Below are 13433 nucleotides of genomic sequence, written 5' to 3'. Positions count from 1 at the left end.
AACGTAGAATTGACAAGTGATGGAACCCGGAACTTCTGTAAAGGGCCCCCGAAGTAAGCCCACCAACGTTCTTCACCATTCAATCCCGGAATCGGGGTTACGGCATTGAAAGTTTTAGAAATTGACGTAGATGTAATTTTGTCCAATTCCACAGAGATCCCTGTGTCCGCGACTAGCGCGAACGTTGGCCGCCTCTCAAGCTCGTAGACCTCTTTACTATGTATCACTCGATGTACCGAGGGAGGGAGAGAATCTTTGATCCTTTGAAAAATTTGCCACAACCGACGGCGACCGATTCCGGAATCTGCGGTCAATTCCAAAAAGGCTTCATCCGGAAGAAACCCCAGGATGACCTCGTAGCAAATATCTTTCAGGTAGACCACGCCACAAGAAGAAAGAAGACGCCGCTCAGCCAAAGAAATGTTCATGATTAAAAGATTTGAGTTATAAAATAGGGGCTCCATAATAGGGTTGGTCAAAGGAACCAAGGTCTATCGCGTGAGAGCCAAGAACTCTTTCCAAGCCAATAACATTGATCCATGGCGTTTCGGCATAGCGCAAAGCAGACGACGTTCAATTATAATCCGTAGGATTGAGAGACCCTGGCGAAGTCCGCCGCCATATTCGTCAAAGAACCGAGACGCAACGCATGCGACATGCGAAGGCTTGGACCCGGTAGCAAGCTGCAAACATTCCTTCAGACGAAGTACCTTCTGTTTGATCCGAAGATTGATTAATCCAAACCCGCCTTGACTCTTATGGCGAGTTAAGGTTTCGTACGATATAGAATGTGGGCGATCCTTCCAAATAAAATCCAACATGAGCCGCTTAAAATCAGAGAACCAGCGGTCCGGTAAATCAAAAACCTCCAGTATATGCCACAATATCGACGCTCCTAACACGTTAATGATAATGACTTTCCCAAAAATGATCAGACTACGACCCTTCCAAACGTGTAGGACATTTTTAAATTTTTCATACCGGCCCTCCCAGTTCATCGTGGCAACGACGTCATGGTCATAGCCCAAGGTCACGCCCAATACCTTTATTGAACGGGTGCTAATAACAAGCCCAGCCACAGTCTGGTCCGCGTGAAATCGCAAGGAGCCGAGCCAACAACCAGAACTTTTTGCAAGATTGATGGCAGCTCCCGAAGACTGGCAATAAAGTTCAATATCCTCCAAAAGGTAAGTAACATCCCTAGGCCCAGTGACGAGAATGGAAAAGTCAACAATATGTTGAAACACCACAGGGGACGGTGTTAAGTCCGTGAGCATTATCCGACATATACGTTTGTCCGTTTCGAGTAAGGCGCAAAAAGGTTCAGATGATAGAACATAGAGCAAAGGACTGAGCGGACACCCTTGACGAACCGAGCGGCTAATGACAAAAGAATCGGTAACATATCCATGAAGCTTAATAGCTGTCTTGGCGCCAACTAAAAACATCTGAATCCAAGCGCGGAAGCGTGTGCCGAAACCAAAGGCTTTTAAGATTGCAAATAGATACGGCCATTCCACCCGATCGAACGCTTTTAACAAATCGAGTTGAAGAAAAATACCTGGCCTATTTTCCATTTTTAAAAACTCCATGACATCAGACAGAAAACGGGGAGTATCGGAAATGGTACGCCCACGAATGCCACCAGTTTGACACGATGACGTAATTAAAGGTAAAAGCGGCGAAACACGGCGAGTAAAAACCTTAGCAAGGAGTTTCCTATCGCCATTCAATAGGGTAATTGGCCTCCAATTTTTCAGAAGAGTCAAATCCCCCGATTTAGGCAACAAAACCACCATCCCTTCTCGCATGCTATTCGGCAAAAGGCCACGGGCTTCGCATTCGGCAACCAAGCGCATAAAGTCATCTTTAATAGAGGGATAAAGAAACGCAGGAATTCATTGGTAAAGCCATCTCTACCGGGGGCCTTCCCTCCGGCCAAATTAGTTAACTCCTTGTAAATGTCGCTCCAGGTCACGACGGCTTCGCAGGAATCGCGGTGACCTTCAGTAAGCCTCCCTGAGATTAAATTCTTCAAATTGTCAGTAGCGGCTTGAGACGTAACGCCTCGTGTATACAACTCCGAATAAAAACGGAACACTTCCTCCCTTATTAACGCAGGATCTTTAATAATTGCCCCCGAAGGGAGAGTCAGAGAAGTCATTTGACGTTGACGCTGACGAAATTTCTCCAGCCGCAAAAAATACTGAGTGGGGCGTTCCCCCAAATCTCTCCACTCCAACCTCGAACGAACTAATGCACCCTGCAAATCGTTCTCTTCCATATCTCGTAATTTACTCGTTACCGCAGCTATTTCGTCTAAATTCGTATCTGTTTTTAATGGCGAATCTTGTAGGTCTCGAAGCCTATTTTGTAGGTCCGCCCATACAGCCCGCTTCATCAACGCTTTGTGACGCCCGTAAAAAATGCAGTACTCCCGTATTTTAGCTTTTAAAGCATCATACCACTCAAAGATATCGGTTAAATAACAAGGCCAAGAATAACTATTTTTAACTGTCCGCTCGATGGCCGTGCAAAAAAGTGCGTCTTCTAAAAAAGTAGAATTAAAACTCCAAGTTCCGGGCCCCCTAAGAATACCACTAGGTTCAAAAATCAGAGAAACACCCTTATGGTCAGAGAAACTACAAAAAACATGCACACTTTGAAATATTATATACGTCTGAATGTAAAGCAAAAAAATAATCAATTCGAGAACTCACAAAGTTACCAAAAACCACCCCCGATCGCGTATAATCGAATGTTTTTTTATGTTGCAACCGCCAAATGTCTACCAACGAAAGATAAGAGACCCAGCGATGAAGATTCGTCATTCCACTCACCGTAATCTTGGCAGGCGACCGCCGATCAAAAACTCGAGAAACAATATCATTAAAATCACCGCCCAATAGCGGACGATTTAACACACGAACAATGGGAATTAAATTTTGCATAAAAATAGATCTATTGACCGCATCGGTTGAGGCATAAACAGAACCTAAATCAACTTTCTCGCCTTCAATTTCAGCGGAAATAAAAATATACCAGCCCTCGTTAGAACTTATCAAATTACATTCTTTAAAATCAAGTAACCGCGAAATACAAATTGCCACACCGCAAAACTTGGTGTCCAAGTTCAAGTCCACGTAGACCGCACCCGAAAAAAAAGTCCGAAAAGTACTTACATGAGACGCCTCCCAATGAGTCTCTTGCAACAACAACACATCATAATGCTTCACCCACAAAACCAACTTTCGCATCTTCTCTACATCGCGCAAACCGCCTACATTAATCGTCAGAATTTTCACCGGCATTTGGATTCAAATTAATTTGGGTCCATTGACCCGATGGCAACTTCTGAAATATCTTGTGCGGAGGACCTGTAGACGGATTAGTAGCTGAATCGGTGTCACCAGATGAGATCCGGTGCTTGGAACCCCTTTGAGCTTCACCAGTCGGTTTGACGCGGCCCACTTGGTCGGGGCCCATTCCCTGAGACATCGGCGTTGCGTTAGGAGTGGCAATATGAACGTCTTCGTGTCCGGCACCCAATGAACCAGGACCATCGACGGCATCCTTACGACCCTCAGCGAATTGATCAATCGATCCCCCCGCGACAATGACAGGGGGTTGTCCACGCTCCTGTCCCTTCATCTCCAATGCAGGTCGTTCCCAAGTAGGGCAATTACGCACAGCATGACCTTGTGTTTTACATTTACGGCAAATAAATTGAGGGCAATCCTTATATAAATGATCGGATGCTAGACACATATTACAGACTTTAACTTGCGATTCATGAGTGACACGGTAAGAATTTTCTCTATTTAAGACATCCGGAACTCGAAGACTGTAGGGTAACGCTGATTTACCTTCCGGGAGCGTCAAACGGACTGATCGGATACCACAATAGAACCCGGCTTTTTCCCGCCACGAAATCGTACCTCTGACTTCGCAGCCCATCATCGTCAACTTCGCCAGCAACGCCTCAACAGTAACATAATCCGGAAGGCCGAAAAAATTTGTAGTAACAGTTTTTTTGGTGACGCTCGAAATGGCATAAGTAATGCTGTCTACCTCCAACCCAGTGTCAATCGCTTCATTAATCAAAGTTTCAGACGAAAATACCAAAATGTAGCCGCCCGTGGACGAAACAACAGATTTCACCGCATCCAAACCATATTGAATTTTCACCGCCTCCGCAACATCGTCAAACTTCGGTAATTTTCCTTCAAAATCCACAAAAACCGACCGTTTAATAATATCCATCCTGGATCAGAAGACCCAGGAGGGGAATCACCCGCAAGAAACCGAAACTAGATAAAAAGGTTTTAACAGAGAAGAAAAAAAAACTTGAACTAAAATAACACCTTAAAGGCGGCAAACAGGCTTAGCGAAAACGGAGCGAAAAAAGACGAACCGTTCACAACCAAACCTAGCAGCGACTCACCCCGTAGGCAGACGCGTTATCCATTGCGCCACAAGCCCACGTAGTAACAACCTGATGAAAAACCATATAATAGAAGCGTTTTAAATAAACTGAAAAAACGAACTTGCCAGGATTCGAACCTGGAATATTGTGCTCCGTAGGCAGACGCGTTATCCGTTGCGCCACAAGCCCAAGCAGTAACCAAATGATGAAAAAACCATATAATAGAAGCGTTTTAAATAAACTTTAAAAACGAGCTCGCCAGGATCCGAACCTGGAATCTTCTGCTCCGTAGGCAGACGCGTAATCCGTTGCGCCACAAGCCCAAGCAGTAACCAAATGATGAAAAAACCATATAATAGAAGCGTTTTAAATAAACTTTAAAACGAGCTCGCCAGGATCCGAACCTGGAATCTTCTGCTCCGTAGGCAGACGCGTTATCTGTTGCGCCACAAACCCTTGCAGTTAAAATATGATGGAAAACCAAAAAATGGAAGCTTTTTAAATAAACTGAAAAAAACGAACTTGCCAGGATTCGAACCTGGAATCTTCTGCTCTGTAGGCAGACGCGTTATCCGTTGCACCACAAGCCCAAGCAGTAACCAAATGATAAAAAACCATATAATAGAACCGTTTTAAATAAACTTTAAAACGAGCTCGCCAGGATCCGAACCTGGAATCTTCTGCTCCGTAGGCAGACGCGTTATCCGTTGCGCCACAAGCCCAAGCAGTAACCAAATGATGAAAAAACCATATAATAGAAGCGTTTTAAATAAACTTTCAAACGAGCTCGCCAGGATCCGAACCTGGAATCTTCTGCTCCGTAGGCAGACGCGTAATCCGTTGCGCCACAAGCCCAAGCAGTAACCAAATGATGAAAAAACCATATAATAGAAGCGTTTTAAATAAACTTTCAAACGAGCTCGCCAGGATCCGAACCTGGAATCTTCTGCTCCGTAGGCAGACGCGTTATCCGTTGCGCCACAAACCCTTGCAGTTAAAATATGATGGAAAACCAAATAATGGAAGCTTTTTAAATAAACTGAAAAAAACGAACTTGCCAGGATTCGACCCTGGAATCTTCTGCTCCGTAGGCAGACGCGTAATCCGTTGCGCCACAAGCCCAAGCAGTAACCAAATGATGAAAAAACCATATAATAGAAGCGTTTTAAATAAACTTTAAAACGAGCTCGCCAGGATCCGAACCTGGAATCTTCTGCTCCGTAGGCAGACGCGTTATCTGTTGCGCCACAAACCCTTGCAGTTAAAATATGATGGAAAACCAAAAAATGGAAGCTTTTTAAATAAACTGAAAAAAACGAACTTGCCAGGATTCGAACCTGGAATCTTCTGCTCTGTAGGCAGACGCGTTATCCGTTGCACCACAAGCCCAAGCAGTAACCAAATGATAAAAAACCATATAATAGAACCGTTTTAAATAAACTTTAAAACGAGCTCGCCAGGATCCGAACCTGGAATCTTCTGCTCCGTAGGCAGACGCGTTATCCGTTGCGCCACAAGCCCAAGCAGTAACCAAATGATGAAAAAACCATATAATAGAAGCGTTTTAAATAAACTTTCAAACGAGCTCGCCAGGATCCGAACCTGGAATCTTCTGCTCCGTAGGCAGACGCGTAATCCGTTGCGCCACAAGCCCAAGCAGTAACCAAATGATGAAAAAACCATATAATAGAAGCGTTTTAAATAAACTTTCAAACGAGCTCGCCAGGATCCGAACCTGGAATCTTCTGCTCCGTAGGCAGACGCGTTATCCGTTGCGCCACAAACCCTTGCAGTTAAAATATGATGGAAAACCAAATAATGGAAGCTTTTTAAATAAACTGAAAAAAACGAACTTGCCAGGATTCGACCCTGGAATCTTCTGCTCCGTAGGCAGACGCGTAATCCGTTGCGCCACAAGCCCAAGCAGTAACCAAATGATGAAAAAACCATATAATAGAAGCGTTTTAAATAAACTTTAAAACGAGCTCGCCAGGATCCGAACCTGGAATCTTCTGCTCCGTAGGCAGACGCGTTATCTGTTGCGCCACAAACCCTTGCAGTTAAAATATGATGGAAAACCAAAAAATGGAAGCTTTTTAAATAAACTGAAAAAAACGAACTTGCCAGGATTCGAACCTGGAATCTTCTGCTCTGTAGGCAGACGCGTTATCCGTTGCACCACAAGCCCAAGCAGTAACCAAATGATAAAAAACCATATAATAGAACCGTTTTAAATAAACTTTAAAACGAGCTCGCCAGGATCCGAACCTGGAATCTTCTGCTCCGTAGGCAGACGCGTTATCCGTTGCGCCACAAGCCCAAGCAGTAACCAAATGATGAAAAAACCATATAATAGAAGCGTTTTAAATAAACTTTCAAACGAGCTCGCCAGGATCCGAACCTGGAATCTTCTGCTCCGTAGGCAGACGCGTTATCCGTTGCGCCACAAACCCTTGCAGTTAAAATATGATGGAAAACCAAATAATGGAAGCTTTTTAAATAAACTGAAAAAAACGAACTTGCCAGGATTCGACCCTGGAATCTTCTGCTCCGTAGGCAGACGCGTTATCCGTTGCACCAAAAGCCCAAGCAGTAACCAAATGATAAAAAACCATATAATAGAAGCGTTTTAAATAAACTTTAAAACGAGCTCGCCAGGATCCGAACCTGGAATCTTCTGCTCCGTAGGCAGACGCGTTATCCGTTGCGCCACAAACCCTTGCAGTTAATATATGATGGACAACCAAATAATAGAAGCTTTTTAAATAAACTGAAAAAAAGAGTTTGCCAGGATTCGAATCTGTTATCTTCTGCTCCGTAGGCAGACGCGTTATCCGTTGCACCACAAGCCCACGCAGTAACCGAGTGATGAAAAACCATATAATAGAAGCGTTTTAAATAAACTTTAAAAATTAGCTTGCTAGGATTCGAACTTGGAATCTTCTGCTCCGTAGGCAGACGCGTTATCCATTGCGCCACAAGCAATTGCAGTAACAATATGATGGAAAATCAAAAATTAGAAGCGTTTTAAATAAACGTTAAAAGTGAGCTTGCCAGGACTCGAACCTGTAATCTTCTGCTCCGTAGGCAGACGCGTTATCCATTGCGCCACAAGCCCATGCAGTAACAATATGACGGAACACCAAATAATAGAAGCGTTTTAAAAAAACGTTATAATCGAGCTTGCCAGGATTCGAACCTGTAATCTTCTGCTCCGTAGGCAGACGCGTTATCCGTTGCGCCACAAGCCCTTAGAGTAACAATATGATGGAAAACCAAATAACAGAAGCGTTTTAAATAATGTGAAGAACGAGCATGCAAGGATTCGAACCTGTAATCTTCTGCTCCGTAGGCTGACGCGTTATCCGTTGCGCCACAAGCCCACGCAGTAAACAGATGATGAAAAACCAAATAATAGAAGCGTTTTAAATAAACTTTAAAAATGAGCTTGCCAGGATTCGAACCTGGAATCTTCTGCTCCGTAGGCAGACGCGTTATCCATTGCGCCACAATCCCTTGCATTTAAAATAAGATGGAAAACCAAATAATAGATACGTTTTAAATAAATTGAAAAAAAGAGCTTGCTAGGATTCGAACTTGGAACCTTCTGCTCCGTAGGCAGACGCGTTATCCGTTGCGCTACAAGCCCTTGCAGTAACTATATGATGAAAAACCAAATAATAGAAATGTTTTAAATAAACTGAAAAAAACCAACTTGCCAGGATTTGAACCTGGAATCTTCTGCTCCGTAGGCAGACGCGTTATCCATTGCGCCACAAGCCCTTAGAGTAACAAAATGATGGAAAACCAAATAACAGAAGCGTTTTAAATAATGTGAAGAACGAGCATGCAAGGATTCGAACCTGTAATCTTCTGCTCCGTAGGCTGACGCGTTATCCGTTGCGCCACAAGCCCACGCAGTAACCAGATGATGAAAAACCAAATAATAGAAGCGTTTTAAATAAACTTTAAAAATGAGCTTGCCAGGATTCGAACCTGGAATCTTCTGCTCCGTAGGCAGACGCGTTATCCATTGCGCCACAATCCCTTGCATTTAAAATAAGATGGAAAACCAAATAATAGATAAGTTTTAAATAAATTGAAAAAAAGAGCTTGCTAGGATTCGAACTTGGAACCTTCTGCTCCGTAGGCAGACGCGTTATCCGTTGCGCTACAAGCCCTTGCAGTAACTATATGATGAAAAACCAAATAATAGAAATGTTTTAAATAAACTGAAAAAACGATCTTGCCAGGATCCGAACCTGGAATCTTCTGCTCCGTAGGCAGACGCGTTATCCGTTGCGCCACAAACCCTTGCAGTTAAAATATGATGGAAAACCAAATAATGGAAGCTTTTTAAATAAACTGAAAAAAACGAACTTGCCAGGATTCGACCCTGGAATCTTCTGCTCCGTAGGCAGACGCGTTATCCGTTGCACCAAAAGCCCAAGCAGTAACCAAATGATAAAAAACCATATAATAGAAGCGTTTTAAATAAACTTTAAAACGAGCTCGCCAGGATCCAAACCTGGAATCTTCTGCTCCGTAGGCAGACGCGTTATCCGTTGCGCCACAAACCCTTGCAGTTAATATATGATGGAAAACCAAATAATAGAAGCTTTTTAAATAAACTGAAAAAACGAGTTTGCCAGGATTCGAATCTGTTATCTTCTGCTCCGTAGGCAGACGCGTTATCCGTTGCACCACAAGCCCACGCAGTAACCGAGTGATGAAAAACCATATAATAGAAGCGTTTTAAAAAAACTTTAAAAATTAGCTTGCTAGGATTCGAACTTGGAATCTTCTGCTCCGTAGGCAGACGCGTTATCCATTGCGCCACAAGCAATTGCAGTAACAATATGATGGAAAATCAAAAATTAGAAGCGTTTTAAATAAACGTTAAAAGTGAGCTTGCCAGGACTCGAACCTGTAATCTTCTGCTCCGTAGGCAGACGCGTTATCCATTGCGCCACAAGCCCATGCAGTAACAATATGACGGAACACCAAATAATAGAAGCGTTTTAAAAAAACGTTATAATCGAGCTTGCCAGGATTCGAACCTGTAATCTTCTGCTCCGTAGGCAGACGCGTTATCCGTTGCGCCACAAGCCCTTAGAGTAACAATATGATGGAAAACCAAATAACAGAAGCGTTTTAAATAATGTGAAGAACGAGCATGCAAGGATTCGAACCTGTAATCTTCTGCTCCGTAGGCTGACGCGTTATCCGTTGCGCCACAAGCCCACGCAGTAACCAGATGATGAAAAACCAAATAATAGAAGCGTTTTAAATAAACTTTAAAAATGAGCTTGCCAGGATTCGAACCTGGAATCTTCTGCTCCGTAGGCAGACGCGTTATCCATTGCGCCACAATCCCTTGCATTTAAAATAAGATGGAAAACCAAATAATAGATACGTTTTAAATAAATTGAAAAAAAGAGCTTGCTAGGATTCGAACTTGGAACCTTCTGCTCCGTAGGCAGACGCGTTATCCGTTGCGCTACAAGCCCTTGCAGTAACTATATGATGAAAAACCAAATAATAGAAATGTTTTAAATAAACTGAAAAAAACCAACTTGCCAGGATTTGAACCTGGAATCTTCTGCTCCGTAGGCAGACGCGTTATCCATTGCGCCACAAGCCCTTAGAGTAACAATATGATGGAAAACCAAATAACAGAAGCGTTTTAAATAATGTGAAGAACGAGCATGCAAGGATTCGAACCTGTAATCTTCTGCTCCGTAGGCTGACGCGTTATCCGTTGCGCCACAAGCCCACGCAGTAACCAGATGATGAAAAACCAAATAATAGAAGCGTTTTAAATAAACTTTAAAAATGAGCTTGCCAGGTTTCGAACCTGGAATCTTCTGCTCCGTAGGCAGACGCGTTATCCATTGCGCCACAATCCCTTGCATTTAAAATAAGATGGAAAACCAAATAATAGATAAGTTTTAAATAAATTGAAAAAAAGAGCTTGCTAGGATTCGAACTTGGAACCTTCTGCTCCGTAGGCAGACGCGTTATCCGTTGCGCTACAAGCCCTTGCAGTAACTATATGATGAAAAACCAAATAATAGAAATGTTTTAAATAAACTGAAAAAACGATCTTGCCAGGGTTCGAACCTGGAATCTTCAGCTCCGTAGGCAGACGCGTTATCCGTTGCGCCACAAGCCCTTGCATTATTATGTGATGGAAAACCAAATAATAGAAGCGTTTTAAATAAACTGAAAAAACGAGCCTGCCAGATTTCGAACTTGGAATCTTCTGCTCCGTAGGCAGACGCATTATCCATTGCGCCACAAGCCCCTGCAGCAACAATATGATGAAAACCAAATAATAGAAGCGTTTTAAATAAATTGAAAAAAGAGCTGGCCAGGATTCGAACCTGGAATCTTCTGCTCCGTAGGCAGACGCGTTATCCATTGCGCCACAAGCCCTTGCAGTAACGTTTTGATGGAACATAACATAATAGAAGCGTTTTAAAAAACCTTAAGAACGAGCTTGCCAGAATTCGAACCTGGAATCTTCTGCTCCGTAGGCGGACGCGTTTCCCGTTGCGCCACAAACCCTTGCAGATAATATATGATGGAAAACCAAATAATAGAAGCGTTTTAAATAAACTTTTAAAACTAGTCTGCCAGGTTTCGAATCTGTTATCTTCTGCTCCGTAAGCAGACGCGTTATCCGTTGCGCCACACGCCCACGAAGTAACAATTTGATGAAAAACCATATAATAGAAGCGTTTTAAATAAACTTTAAAAATCAGCTTGCCAGGATTCGAACCTGGAATCTTGTGCTCCGTAGGCAGACGCGTTATCCGTTGCGCCACAAGCCCACGGAGAAACAATAAGATGAAAAACACAATAATAGAAGCATTTTAAATAAACTTTAAAAACGAGCTTGCCAGGATTCGAACCTGGAATCTTCTGCTCCGTAGGCAGACACGTTATCCGTTGCGCCACAAGTCCACACAGAAACAAAATGATGAAAAACCAAATAATAGAAGCATTTTAAATAAACTTTAAAAACGAGCTTGCCAGGATTCGAACATGGAATTTTCTGCTCCGTAGGCAGACGCGTTATCCGTTGCGCCACAAGCCCTGCAGTAACAATATGATGAAAAACCAAATAATAGAAGCGTTTTAAATAAACTGAAAAACCCAACTTGCCAGGGTTCGAACCTGGAATCTTCTGCTCCGTAGGCAGACGCGTTATCCGTTGCACCACAAACCCACGCAGTAACCAAATGATGAAAAACCATATAGTAGAAGCGTTTTAAATAAACTTTAAAACGAGCTCGCCAGGATTCGAATCTGTTATCTTCTGCTCCGTAAGCAGACGCGTTATCCGTTGCGCCACACGCCCACGAAGTAACAATTTGATGAAAAACCATATAATAGAAGCGTTTTAAATAAACTTTAAAACGAGCTCGCCAGGATTCGAACATGGAATTTTCTGCTCCGTAGGCAGACGTGTTATCCGTTGCACCACAAGCCCAAGCAGTAGCCCAATGATGAAAAAACATATAATAGAAGCGTTTTAAATAAACTTTAAAACGAGCTCGCCAGGATCCGAACCTGGAATCTTTTGCTCCGTAGGCAGACGCGTTATCCGTTGCGCCACAAACCCTTGCAGTTAAAATTCGATGGAAAACCAAATAATAGAAGCGTTTTAAATAAATTGAAAAAACGACCTTGCCAGGATACGAACTTGGAATTTTCTGCTCCGTAGGCAGACGCGTTATCCATTGCGCCACAAGCTCTCACAGTAACAATATGATGGAAAACCAAATAATATAAGCGTTTTAAATAATATGAAGAAACGAGCCTGCCAGGACTCGAACCTGGAATCTTCTGCTCCGTAGGCAGACGCGTTATCCATTGCGCCACAGGCCCTTGCAGTTAATATATGATGGAAAACCAAATAATAGAAGCTTTTTAAATAAACTGAAAAAACGAACTTGCAAGGATGCGAACCTGGAATCTTCTGCTCCGTAGGCAGACACGTTATCCGTTATGCCACAAGTCCACACAGAAACAAAATGATGAAAAACCAAATAATAGAAGCATTTTAAATAAACTTTAAAAACGAGCTTGCCAGGATTCGAACATGGAATTTTCTGCTCCGTAGGCAGACGCGTTATCCGTTGCGCCACAAGCCCTGCAGTAACAATATGATGAAAAACCAAATAATAGAAGCTTTTTAAATAAACTGAAAAAACGAACTTGCAAGGATGCGAACCTGGAATCTTCTGCTCCGTAGGCAGACACGTTATCCGTTATGCCACAAGTCCACACAGAAACAAAATGATGAAAAACCAAATAATAGAAGCGTTTTAAATAAACTGAAAAACCCAACTTGCCAGGGTTCGAACCTGGAATCTTCTGCTCCGTAGGCAGACGCTTTATCCATTGCGCCAAAAGCCCTTGCAGTAACAATGTGATGGAAAACCAAATAATAGAAGCGTTTTAAATAAACTTTAAAACGAGCTTGACAGGATTCGAACCTGTAATCTTCTGCTCCGTAGGCAGACGCGTTATCCGTTGCGCCACAAACCCTTGCAGTTAAAATTCGATGGAAAACCAAATAATAGAAGCGTTTTAAATAAATTGAAAAAACGACCTTGCCAGGATACGAACTTGGAATTTTCTGCTCCGTAGGCAGACGCGTTATCCATTGCGCCACAAGCTCTCACAGTAACAATATGATGGAAAACCAAATAATATAAGCGTTTTAAATAATATGAAGAAACGAGCCTGCCAGGACTCGAACCTGGAATCTTCTGCTCCGTAGGCAGACGCGTTATCCATTGCGCCACAGGCCCTTGCAGTAACGTTTTGATGGAACATAAAATAATAGAAGCGTTTTAAATAAATTGAAAAACGCCCTTGCCAGGATACGAACTTGGAATCTTCCGCTCCGTAGGCAGACACGTTATCCATTGCGCCACAAGCTCTCACAGTAACGATATGATGGAAAACCAAATAATAGAAGCGTTTTAAATAA

The 13433-nt window shown here is 42.9% G+C and overlaps 26 non-coding genes across 26 annotated transcripts; all 26 read right to left on the bottom strand.

The window, feature by feature from the left end:
• Positions 1–4943: 4943 nt before the first annotated feature.
• On the bottom strand, positions 4944–5016 carry TRNAC-ACA (transfer RNA cysteine (anticodon ACA)). Its single transcript has one exon. It is a non-coding gene; the product is annotated as a tRNA-Cys (tRNA).
• Positions 5017–5075: 59 nt separating this feature from the next.
• Positions 5076–5148, bottom strand: TRNAR-ACG (transfer RNA arginine (anticodon ACG)). The gene has a single exon. It is a non-coding gene; the product is annotated as a tRNA-Arg (tRNA).
• Positions 5149–5341: 193 nt separating this feature from the next.
• TRNAR-ACG (transfer RNA arginine (anticodon ACG)) lies at positions 5342–5414 on the bottom strand. Its single transcript has one exon. It is a non-coding gene; the product is annotated as a tRNA-Arg (tRNA).
• A 328-nt stretch (positions 5415–5742) lies between these two features.
• On the bottom strand, positions 5743–5815 carry TRNAC-ACA (transfer RNA cysteine (anticodon ACA)). The gene has a single exon. It is a non-coding gene; the product is annotated as a tRNA-Cys (tRNA).
• Positions 5816–5874: 59 nt separating this feature from the next.
• TRNAR-ACG (transfer RNA arginine (anticodon ACG)) lies at positions 5875–5947 on the bottom strand. Its single transcript has one exon. It is a non-coding gene; the product is annotated as a tRNA-Arg (tRNA).
• Positions 5948–6140: 193 nt separating this feature from the next.
• On the bottom strand, positions 6141–6213 carry TRNAR-ACG (transfer RNA arginine (anticodon ACG)). Its single transcript has one exon. It is a non-coding gene; the product is annotated as a tRNA-Arg (tRNA).
• Positions 6214–6541: 328 nt separating this feature from the next.
• Positions 6542–6614, bottom strand: TRNAC-ACA (transfer RNA cysteine (anticodon ACA)). Its single transcript has one exon. It is a non-coding gene; the product is annotated as a tRNA-Cys (tRNA).
• Positions 6615–6673: 59 nt separating this feature from the next.
• TRNAR-ACG (transfer RNA arginine (anticodon ACG)) lies at positions 6674–6746 on the bottom strand. Its single transcript has one exon. It is a non-coding gene; the product is annotated as a tRNA-Arg (tRNA).
• Positions 6747–6806: 60 nt separating this feature from the next.
• On the bottom strand, positions 6807–6879 carry TRNAR-ACG (transfer RNA arginine (anticodon ACG)). The gene has a single exon. It is a non-coding gene; the product is annotated as a tRNA-Arg (tRNA).
• A 193-nt stretch (positions 6880–7072) lies between these two features.
• Positions 7073–7145, bottom strand: TRNAR-ACG (transfer RNA arginine (anticodon ACG)). The gene has a single exon. It is a non-coding gene; the product is annotated as a tRNA-Arg (tRNA).
• A 326-nt stretch (positions 7146–7471) lies between these two features.
• TRNAR-ACG (transfer RNA arginine (anticodon ACG)) lies at positions 7472–7544 on the bottom strand. Its single transcript has one exon. It is a non-coding gene; the product is annotated as a tRNA-Arg (tRNA).
• A 60-nt stretch (positions 7545–7604) lies between these two features.
• On the bottom strand, positions 7605–7677 carry TRNAR-ACG (transfer RNA arginine (anticodon ACG)). Its single transcript has one exon. It is a non-coding gene; the product is annotated as a tRNA-Arg (tRNA).
• A 192-nt stretch (positions 7678–7869) lies between these two features.
• On the bottom strand, positions 7870–7942 carry TRNAR-ACG (transfer RNA arginine (anticodon ACG)). Its single transcript has one exon. It is a non-coding gene; the product is annotated as a tRNA-Arg (tRNA).
• A 194-nt stretch (positions 7943–8136) lies between these two features.
• Positions 8137–8209, bottom strand: TRNAR-ACG (transfer RNA arginine (anticodon ACG)). The gene has a single exon. It is a non-coding gene; the product is annotated as a tRNA-Arg (tRNA).
• A 192-nt stretch (positions 8210–8401) lies between these two features.
• On the bottom strand, positions 8402–8474 carry TRNAR-ACG (transfer RNA arginine (anticodon ACG)). Its single transcript has one exon. It is a non-coding gene; the product is annotated as a tRNA-Arg (tRNA).
• An 858-nt stretch (positions 8475–9332) lies between these two features.
• On the bottom strand, positions 9333–9405 carry TRNAR-ACG (transfer RNA arginine (anticodon ACG)). The gene has a single exon. It is a non-coding gene; the product is annotated as a tRNA-Arg (tRNA).
• A 60-nt stretch (positions 9406–9465) lies between these two features.
• On the bottom strand, positions 9466–9538 carry TRNAR-ACG (transfer RNA arginine (anticodon ACG)). The gene has a single exon. It is a non-coding gene; the product is annotated as a tRNA-Arg (tRNA).
• Positions 9539–9730: 192 nt separating this feature from the next.
• Positions 9731–9803, bottom strand: TRNAR-ACG (transfer RNA arginine (anticodon ACG)). The gene has a single exon. It is a non-coding gene; the product is annotated as a tRNA-Arg (tRNA).
• A 194-nt stretch (positions 9804–9997) lies between these two features.
• On the bottom strand, positions 9998–10070 carry TRNAR-ACG (transfer RNA arginine (anticodon ACG)). The gene has a single exon. It is a non-coding gene; the product is annotated as a tRNA-Arg (tRNA).
• A 192-nt stretch (positions 10071–10262) lies between these two features.
• On the bottom strand, positions 10263–10335 carry TRNAR-ACG (transfer RNA arginine (anticodon ACG)). The gene has a single exon. It is a non-coding gene; the product is annotated as a tRNA-Arg (tRNA).
• A 193-nt stretch (positions 10336–10528) lies between these two features.
• Positions 10529–10601, bottom strand: TRNAR-ACG (transfer RNA arginine (anticodon ACG)). Its single transcript has one exon. It is a non-coding gene; the product is annotated as a tRNA-Arg (tRNA).
• Positions 10602–10791: 190 nt separating this feature from the next.
• Positions 10792–10864, bottom strand: TRNAR-ACG (transfer RNA arginine (anticodon ACG)). Its single transcript has one exon. It is a non-coding gene; the product is annotated as a tRNA-Arg (tRNA).
• A 458-nt stretch (positions 10865–11322) lies between these two features.
• TRNAR-ACG (transfer RNA arginine (anticodon ACG)) lies at positions 11323–11395 on the bottom strand. The gene has a single exon. It is a non-coding gene; the product is annotated as a tRNA-Arg (tRNA).
• An 854-nt stretch (positions 11396–12249) lies between these two features.
• Positions 12250–12322, bottom strand: TRNAR-ACG (transfer RNA arginine (anticodon ACG)). Its single transcript has one exon. It is a non-coding gene; the product is annotated as a tRNA-Arg (tRNA).
• A 590-nt stretch (positions 12323–12912) lies between these two features.
• TRNAR-ACG (transfer RNA arginine (anticodon ACG)) lies at positions 12913–12985 on the bottom strand. Its single transcript has one exon. It is a non-coding gene; the product is annotated as a tRNA-Arg (tRNA).
• A 193-nt stretch (positions 12986–13178) lies between these two features.
• Positions 13179–13251, bottom strand: TRNAR-ACG (transfer RNA arginine (anticodon ACG)). The gene has a single exon. It is a non-coding gene; the product is annotated as a tRNA-Arg (tRNA).
• Between the last annotated feature and the right edge of the window lie 182 nt (positions 13252–13433).

The sequence above is a fragment of the Leiobunum rupestre genome, chromosome 3, assembly GCF_980474605.1.
Source record: "Leiobunum rupestre chromosome 3, qqLeiRupe1.1.hap1, whole genome shotgun sequence".
NCBI classification, from domain to species: Eukaryota; Metazoa; Arthropoda; class Arachnida; order Opiliones; family Sclerosomatidae; genus Leiobunum; species Leiobunum rupestre.
Note: the sequence above shows the minus strand (reverse complement) of the source record. Positions and strands in the feature narration are given on the sequence as shown.